The 7,350-nt window shown below is 43.3% G+C and overlaps 1 protein-coding gene across 1 annotated transcript in view; it reads left to right on the top strand.

Annotated features, from left to right (window-relative positions):
• Positions 1–3,029: 3,029 nt before the first annotated feature.
• Positions 3,030–7,350, top strand: part of LOC132391031 (kelch-like protein 24) — a 68,286-nt gene continuing 63,965 nt past the window's right edge. Inside the window, exon 1 of the mRNA XM_059963671.1 lies at positions 3,030–4,733. The gene's annotated coding sequence lies outside the window, so the exon portion shown is untranslated. The remainder of the gene's footprint in view (positions 4,734–7,350) is intronic.

Genomic DNA, 7,350 nt, shown 5'->3' with positions numbered 1-7,350 from the left:
AGGCTGGTGTTGGTGATGTGGGGAGGCTGGTGTTGGTGATAGGGGGAGGCTGGTGTTGGTGATGTGGGTAGGCTGGTGTTGGTGACGGGGGTAGGCTGATGTTGGTGATGGGGGGAGGCTGGTGTTGGTGATGGGGAAGGCTGGTGTTGGTGATGTGGGTAGGCTGATGTTGGTGATGGGGAGGGCTGGTGTTGATGATGTGGGTAGGCTGGTGTTGATGATGTGGGTAGGCTGGTGTTGGTGATGGGGAAGGCTGGTGTTGGTGATGTGGGGAGGCTGGTGTTGGTGATGGGCGAAGGCTGGTGGTGATGTGGGTAGGCTGGTTTTGGTGATGGGGAGGCTGGTGTTAGTGATGGGGAGGCTGGTGTTGGTGATGGGGGAGGCTGGTGTTGGTGATGTGGGGAGGCTGGTGTTGGTGATGGGCGTAGGCAGGTGCAGCTGTGTGAAACTAGTTAGGCCATGTTTGGAGAACTGTGTGCAGTTCTGGACAATGTATTAGGGGAAGGATGTGGAGGCTTTGGAAGGGGTTCAGAAGAAGTTCAACAGGATGTCACATGCATCAGTGAGTGTTAGATAGAAGCAGAGAGTGGACAAACTTGCAATGTTTTCTCGAGACTTGGAGGCTGAGGGGAGTCTTGGTAAAAGGATATAAAATTGTGAAAGTTATATTTAGGATAGAAAGAGTCTTTTAATGTAATGGTTCATTAATGTGACTATTGTTTGATGTCATTTCCAGTACACAAGTGTAAAGGAGAACAAAATAATTGTTACTCTGGGTCTGATGCAGCACAAAAATAAACATAAGATAAGCAAAGAATATAGGAGGAGTTCAGCACAGGAGCAGGCCATTTGACCCACAATGTTGTGCCAAACTAATTAAAAAGCAAATCAAAAACACCCTAACACTACTCCCTCCTACCTACACCATGTCCATATCCCTCCATCTTCCTCACATCCACGTGCTTATCCAAATGCCTCCAATGTGTTCACCTCTACCACCACACCAAGCTGTGCACCCCAGGCCTCCACCACTCTGAGTAAAAAAACTTTCCCCTCACATCCCCTTTGAACCTACCCCCTCTCACCTTCAATGGATGGCCTCTGGTATTAGACATTCCAACCCTAGGAAGCAGATACTCTCCATCCGCTCCATCCATGCCTCCCATGATCTTGTAAGCCTCCATCGGATCTCCCCTCGGCCTCTGGCGCTCCAGAGAAAACAACCCAAGTCTATCCAGCCTCTCATGATAGCTCTAAACCAGGCAGCATCCTCATAAACCTCCTCTGCACCCTCTCCAAAACCTCAACATCCTTCCTATAGTGGGGTGATTAGAACTGTATGCAATACTCTAATCTAAAGATGTGGCTTAACCAGAGTTTTATAAAGTTGCAACATTACTTCCCAACTTTTGAACTCAATGCCTCGACTAATAAAAACAGGCATTCCATCAGCCTTCTTGACCACCCTATCGACCTGTGTAGCCACGCTGAAGGAGCTGTGAATTTGGATCCAAAGATCCCTCTGCTCAGCAACACTGTTAAGGATCTTTCACTCAACAGTGTGCAGTCTCCTTGCATTTGCCCTACTGAGGTGCAACACCTCACAAATCAGGGTTAAGCTCCATCTGTCATCTCTCGGCCCATAAAGAGAACAATAATTTAAAAAAAACAATAAATATAAATGCATAGCTTATATACATTGTATGTCCATAAAGTGACACTAGGCACAGGAGTGTCTATACATAAGGTGACTCTGACAGGAAATGGTAAAGTAGTGGTGGTTGGGGGCCTATTCATGGGTGGAGGTATTGATCAGCCTTACTACTTGGAGAAAGTAACTGTTTTAGAGTCTGGTGGTCCTGGTGTGGATGCTACATAACCTCCTCCCTGATGGGAGTGGGACAAACAGTCAGTGAGCAGGGTGGGTGGGATCTTGCATGATGTTTCCCAGAACTGAAATGTTATATACCAAAGGACAAAGGTTTAAGGCAAGTGGAGGTAATTTTAAAGGACATTTACCTGAGTACCTCTGCTAGTCAGAGTCGATCATGGATATTGCGTCTTAGCAGTCTATGCGATACACGAGCCATTACACAAGTTAGGGCAGTACAATACGGAGACCAAGCTCCCCCTCTCTACACAGATGACGAACCCAAAGAAATAGCATCAACTGATACAGCTTGGTACCAATGGTGTTGTAGGAGTTGCCAGTCAGCATTGAACTCAACGTGGGATTGCTTCAGGGACTCCAGCTCTGGATTTTTCCATGGGGTTTACTCCCAAAGGCTTCCCCATGGGTGTGTATAACCCAAGAGGTTTGAGATCAGACATTTCCTTCTCCTCGAGGCTGACAAGCCCCATCTGTCAAAAGCGACTGGTTTTAAGCCACCAGTAAGCTGCCTTTGTCCCTTCTCCTGTCAGTGGAAATGGTTCCGCTGGGCCTAGTAGCTATGCCACACCTGAAGCCAGGAGCTGGACTTGGTTGTCAGAGGCTATTTGGGATGCAGATTATTGGGAGCATTTTATAGGGAATGGAGCTTATCCCCACTATCCCCCAACCCCAGCTATGACAGCCTTACAGAACTAGGGAATTTATGGGGTAAGTATTTTACACACAGAATGATAGGTTTCCAAAAATGGACTGTTAGGGAAGTGGTGGAAGCAGATTTGGCACTAACATTTGGATAGCTGCATGTGAAGGCAGGGTCTGGAAGAACAGGGACTGTGTGCAGGCAGATGGAATCAGCTTAGATTGGAATCATTGTTGGTGCAGATATCGAGAGGCCTGTCCCTTCCTGTACTGTTTGATAAGATCATAAGACAGAGCATTAGAATTAGACCAACTGGCCCATCAAAGCCTGCTCTGTCTTTCCAACATGGATGATTAAAGATCAGATATTAAAGATAAAAGATAATCTTTATTTATCTCATGCATATCGAAACATACAATGAAATGCATGGTTTGCGACAAATCCAGTTAGCGAGGGTGCACTGGTGGGGGGGGGGGGGGTGGGGGAATTGCCTGCAAGTGTTGCCGTGCTTCCAGCACCAATATATCATGCCCACAATTAGCTAACAGTGGGTGCTAATGCTTAGTGTGATGCTGTTACACTTCAGGGCTGTCGGAGTTCAGAATTCAATTCATCTGTAAGGAGTCTGTGAGAGATGCTTTAAGTAGGGCAACTTTTCTGTCCCTGGGGGAGATTTTCTTTTTTTTTATAATTTATTTTTTATTGAAGTTCATCATCATAAGACGTATTTCAGATACTGTACATATCATATATTCATATTTGCTACAAATCTCCACATAATATTTACCTGGGGTATACACTTATAGAAAAGAGAGGAAAGAAAGAACAAGCAAAAGGAAAGAACTATGTACAAGTAGGGAGTGATTTTTTTTTACAACATATTGATTTGTGAGAATAAAATCAGGCCTATGAGGTGTTATGTAGTTAAACCATTTTTCCCAGTATGAATCAAATTGTTCCAACTTATGATTAACAGATGCTGTTATCTTCTCCATTTTGTAAATGTCCATTGTAATTTCCATCCATGCATTTAAGATTGGGCTCTCCTGTGATAACCATTCCCAGGTAAGAGTCTTTTTACCAGCCACCAACAGTATATTCATTAAATATTTATCTCTTTTCAACCATTCTTGAGGTATATACCCAAAATATATGGTCTTACTTTCTAAGGGGAGATTTTCAAGAAAAAAAATGGTTTTATAAAAACATGTACTGTAGCTTTAAAAATTAGGTAATAGTAACTCTAAACTTCTTCTCTGTTTGCTTCATAAATAACATTTTCTTAAATTTTAAGTGAGTTAAAAACTTGAATATGCCAGAATTTCACTATATTGGGCTTATCCTCTACCAGACTCACAATTACTAAAGTGCAAACAGAAACGGAAGAGACAACAGTGGAAAGTCAATCAAAGAAACAATAGGGCTGCTGTTAAGAAAACACAGACAGAGAATGTTTTATAGCAGAGAATATCTCCAATAGGCCAGCAACAAGAACAGAATAACCTCCGTGTTCCTGAGGCTTCGCTGTGCACTAATGGAGTCTGTAAGAAGGAATTTTAAATTTCAAGTGTTGCTTTTTTCAGAGTTGTTGGGATTTCTGTGAATGTTTCATAAGTCTTACTGATAAAAAAAAGTGTGTGGCGGGTTGAGTAAATGTTTTGTTAGTGTTAAAGTGTTCTCTCTCATGTACAGTTGAAAAATAATGATCTCTATAAGAGTCATAGAGTGCAACGCAGGAACAGGCCAAAACTACTTAAACTGTACCTGGACCATAGCCCTCCATATTCCTACTATCCATTTACCTATCCAAACTGTTGAAACATGTTGAAATTGAGTTCACATGCACCACTTGCACTGGCAGCTTGTTCCACACTCTCACTACTATCTGAGTGAAGAACTTCCCCTTAAACTTCTCAGCTTTCGCCCTTAACCCATGACCTCTTTTTGTCGTCCCACCCAACCTCTGAGGAAAAAGCCTGCTTGCATTAAATCTGTTTGAAATTTGAATTGCTGCTTATTCCAGAGTTGGGGAGGGATAGGCAGATATTTCGTAAACATTATTTTATTTTTAAGACTGGACAATGCCTAGTTTAGCTGGGCTGCCTATGTTCATGTTTCATGTGGATGTTTTTAACGACGTTCTCTGGCTGCCTACCTTAAAATCTGTCATCTCTTATGGAATTTTGTTAAATATTGCAGACTGTAAGTATATGCTTTTTAATTATTGAGTGTTGCTTCTCCTAGTTGGACAGATGTTTTGTCTGAGTTAATGTTAAACTAAAACCATTGTTTGTCAATTTCAGAAGAATTTTGTCATTACCATCACAGTGCATATTTTGATGGGAAATAAAAGTTTTGTTTAGTAATAATGGTCTGAATTCATTTGCTGGAGTCAAGTTCTTTGATGCCAAAATCAGCATTCTGTCAAAAAGGGTTAAAACTCCAATATTCTAATCAGCAAATAAATGCTTTTTTGTTTAGCCAAGGAAAATATTGACACACTTAAGAAAGTATGTCTCAAAAATATATTCTAAATGTACTTAAAAATTAGTTAAAACAGATTTATTAAAGGGCATGGATTTTATTTGCACGATTGACTTCGAAATCTTTGTCATTTCATTTTAAATTAAATTCAGTATTTTGATGGTGTGATGGTAATGGCACTCAACCATGAAAACTCTGCAAAAATGCCTTAAAGTATAAAAGTAGGCTAATCAATGCCAAGATCTGGTCTGCATTCCAGAGCCTAAAATAAAGGTTATAGAATAAACAAAACAGAGTTTCAAGAAATTTCATTTTTCAGAATTTCAAGTAGTCAGAAGTGCCCCTCATTGAAGAATCACCCCATACCCCGTGGAATGCGTGGGTGTTCCCTGGGTGTTCCGATTTCCTCCCACATCAGACATTCAGACATTCTTGGTAGGTTAACTGGTTGCTGAAAATTGACCAGTGGTTAAATTGGGGTTATCGGGGGTTGCAGGATGGGCCAAAGCGCCCATCCCATGCTGTATCTCTAAATAAAAGTAAATAGCCCTGATGTGGAATTTGGAATGTGGGAGCAAACCAGAAGTCCTGGAGGAATCGTAATGCAGTCATGGGGAAAATGTACAAACTCCTTACAGACAGTGGTGGGAATCGAACCCTCACTTTACAAGCTAGCACTGATGTATGTTCTCAGCCCGAAACACTGATTCTTTACTCTTTTCCACAGATGCTGCTGGCTTGTTGAATTTCTCCAGCATTTTGTCTGTGTTGCACTGTAAAGCAATTGCACTACCTAAGAGATCCCACTGCACTTTCCACAAGATCCACAAGAAACTCTGTAGATTCTGGAAATGCAGAGCAGTACACACACAATGCTGGAGGATCTCAGCAGGTCAGGCAGCATCTGAGGAAATGAATAAAGAGCTGATGTTTCGATCTGAGGCCCTTCATCAGGACTAGAAAGGAAAGGGGAAGACGCCAGAATAAAAATGTGGGGGCAGAGGGGAAGGAGGAAAGTTAGAAGGTGATAGGTGAAGACAGGCGGGTGGGAAAGGTTAAGGGCTGGAAAGGAAGGAATCTGATCGGAGAGGAGATTGGACCATAGGGGAAAGGGAAGGAGGAGGGAACCCAGGGGAGATGAGAAGAGATAAGCGGCCAGAATGGGGAATAAAAGAAGAAGGGAGGGGGAGGAGAATTTTTTTTTACCAGAAGGAGAAATTGATATTCATGAGAAGAGGTAAGAGGCCAGAGAGGGGAATAGAAAAAGGGGACCCAAGGGGCAACTCCCGCTTACAGAAGGGAGGGAGTATAAGGAGCAAGCTGCAGGAGAAAGTATTTGAGGTAAGTACAATAACAACTTTTAAACAGACAGAACACAAGTGATTCTGCAAATACTGGAAATTTAGAGCAACACACACAAAATACTGAAGGAACTTAGCAGGTCAGGCAGCATTTATGGAAATGAATAAACAGTCGATATTTCAGGCTGAGACCCTTCATCAGGACTGGAAAGGAAAGGAGAAGATGCCAGAATAAAAAGGTGAGGGGAGGGGAAGGAGGATAGCTAGAAGGTGATAGGTGAAGCCAAATGGTTGGGAAGATGAAGGGCTGGACAGGAATGAATCGGATTGGAGAGGAAAGTGGACCATTGGAGAAAGGAAAGGAGGAGGGGACATGGGGGAGGTAATAATCAGGTGAGAAGAGGTAAGGGGCCAGAGTGGGAAGTAGAAGAAGAGAGGAGGGGGAAGGGAGTTTTTAAAACTGGAAATAGAAATCGATATTCATGCCATCAGTTTGGAGGCTACTTAAGTGGAATATACGATGTTATTCCTCCACCCTGAGGATGGCCTCATCTTGGCACACGTTGGTACGGGAATGGGAATTCAAATGTTTGTCCACCAGGAAGTTGCACTTTTGGTGGGCAGAGTAGAGGGGCACAATGAAGCGGTCCCCCAGTTTACGACAGGTCTCACCAACCTAGAGGGGGCTGTAGTGGGAGCACCGGATGCAATAAAGACCCCAGCAGATTCGGACTGTTTGGAGTCCTGATGGGAGATGGGGGTGAAGGTGGATGGGCCTGCTGCTTTAGCGGGGAGGGATGATTGGACAAGGGAATCGTGGAGGGAGGAAAGCAGAGTGGGGTGTGGGAGGTAAAGATAAGAGAGGCTTTCATTTCCACTAGAACCCCATTTTTCTCTTCCTATTGCTCCTTCTGATCTCCTGACCATCCCAGTAGAGTCACAGAGGCAGAGAGCCATGCTGCGATAGAGGTCCTTCAGCCCAACTGCTCAGAGTCGAGTCGACAGACAGTATCCCTCTCCCAGTACTGAAATGT

This window comes from Hypanus sabinus, chromosome 3 (genome assembly GCF_030144855.1).
Source record: "Hypanus sabinus isolate sHypSab1 chromosome 3, sHypSab1.hap1, whole genome shotgun sequence".
In the NCBI taxonomy this organism is placed as follows: domain Eukaryota; kingdom Metazoa; phylum Chordata; class Chondrichthyes; order Myliobatiformes; family Dasyatidae; genus Hypanus; species Hypanus sabinus.
This window is presented reverse-complemented; position numbering and strand designations above follow the sequence as displayed.